The 1,726-nt window shown below is 38.3% G+C and overlaps 1 long non-coding RNA gene across 1 annotated transcript in view; it reads left to right on the top strand.

The window, feature by feature from the left end:
* Window positions 1–1,726, top strand: part of LOC111088850 — a 14,435-nt gene that overhangs the window by 9,524 nt on the left and 3,185 nt on the right. Inside the window, exon 3 of the long non-coding RNA XR_002613242.1 lies at window positions 1,101–1,231. This is a non-coding gene — a long non-coding RNA (uncharacterized LOC111088850). The remainder of the gene's footprint in view (window positions 1–1,100; window positions 1,232–1,726) is intronic.

Here is a 1,726-nt window from a genome sequence, read left to right as displayed (position 1 = left end):
ATCTGTGCTCTTCCCACCACGGGTATCGAAACCCAGATTCTAGGGTTGTAAGTCCGCAGACATACCGCTGTGCCACTGGGGGGGCAAAAATCTTGGTAAACATGTCTGAAATTGATATATTAAACTGATTAGCTTTGAATGTTGCTATAAAGATAAACACGGTGTGCTGCTGTAGTATACTTTAATTCATTTCCATTCTTTCAAACAACAGCTGCGTACAGGCTATACTGTACTGGAGGAAACCTAACCGTCATAACATGGTAATCGTCTTCAGACAAAAGAATCTACGACAGGATATACAAATCACCCTTTTTTTTTATCGCACCTTCCTGATTCAAAGACCAAGTTTTTCAAGATGGTAAACCATCACGTTAGGAGTTGATGAATATTTTCAATAGAACACACAGCAGTAGCACTTCTGACCACATGGTGATAAACACAATGTAAGTTTTATCTCGCCTTTCTTGGAGCCCATGTATAAAACATAAGGCAGCACTTGGCTCACTTTGCTTAGGAGTTATATACAAAACACAAAGCAAAACTTGGCTCGCTTTATTTTAAGCTTACTTATGTACAAATCACAATGAAGGAGTTAGCTCGTTTTGTTTGGGATCTATAAACAAAACACAAGACAAAACTTGAACCTTTCCGCCTGCACTGTTTGTCCATAGATAACTATAGTTTCAACTGCCCCACGCAGGCCCAGCATAACGAAGGTGCAACTTCCTTAGGACGAGATTAGCACCTAGCAAGACTAAATGTATGTTTACATTTCTCGACATCTTATCTGTGATAAAATGTTGAGGAAAAGCACAACTAAATATAGATAATCACGTTATGGTGGTGGTGGTGGAGATGAGGTTAACTCATTTACATATCATAAATGGTCACGTCTTTGTTGTTACGTCACTGGACTCCTGCTATTTAATTTATAAGAATCGGTCAAGAAATCACACCACGTACAAAATCAAGTTTTAGTCAATTTTACACATTTAAAGAGCCATTTATATATATATACATACTTTAGGAATATCTTTCTTATAGATAAGTATTCGTGATTAGTTATTTTCTTTAAATGTTATTGTTGTTGTTTACTTCAGAATTTTCCCTGTGCAACAGAAAACACAGTATGTGGGTTCGAAAGAGTTTCATACCGTGTGGTTGTTCGACTACCTTGTTGTGGTGCGTTAGTATGTCAGAGAATCGGAATTCGCCACTTCTGCCTCAAGCCGTGAGTAATTTACCTTCACGTTAGGGTTAAGAATCTACGACAAGATATACAAGTCACCCTTTTTTTTATCGCACCTTCCTGATTCAAAGACCAAGTTTTTCAAGATGGTAAACCTTCACGTTAGGGTTAAGAATCTACGACAGGATATACAAATCACCCTTTTTTTTATCGCACCTTCCTGATTCAAAGACCAAGTTTTTCAAGATGGTAAACCTTCACGTTAGGAGTTTTATAGTTAATATAGCTCACTATGTGGTCAAAAGTGCTACTGGTCTAGTCAGTATAGCTCACTATATGGTCAAAAGTGCTACTGGTCTAGTTAATATAGCTCACCATGTGGTCAGAAGTGCTACTGTACTACTTAGTATAGCTCCGCATGTGGTCAGAAGTGCTACTGGTCTAGTTAGTATAGCTCACCATGTGGTCAGAAGTGCTACTGGTCTAGTTAGTATAGCTCACCATGTGGTCAGAAGTGCTACTGGTCTAGTTGATATA

Source organism: Limulus polyphemus, unplaced genomic scaffold, assembly GCF_000517525.1.
Source record: "Limulus polyphemus unplaced genomic scaffold, Limulus_polyphemus-2.1.2 Scaffold4579, whole genome shotgun sequence".
Lineage (NCBI taxonomy): Eukaryota > Metazoa > Arthropoda > Merostomata > Xiphosura > Limulidae > Limulus > Limulus polyphemus.
This window is presented reverse-complemented; position numbering and strand designations above follow the sequence as displayed.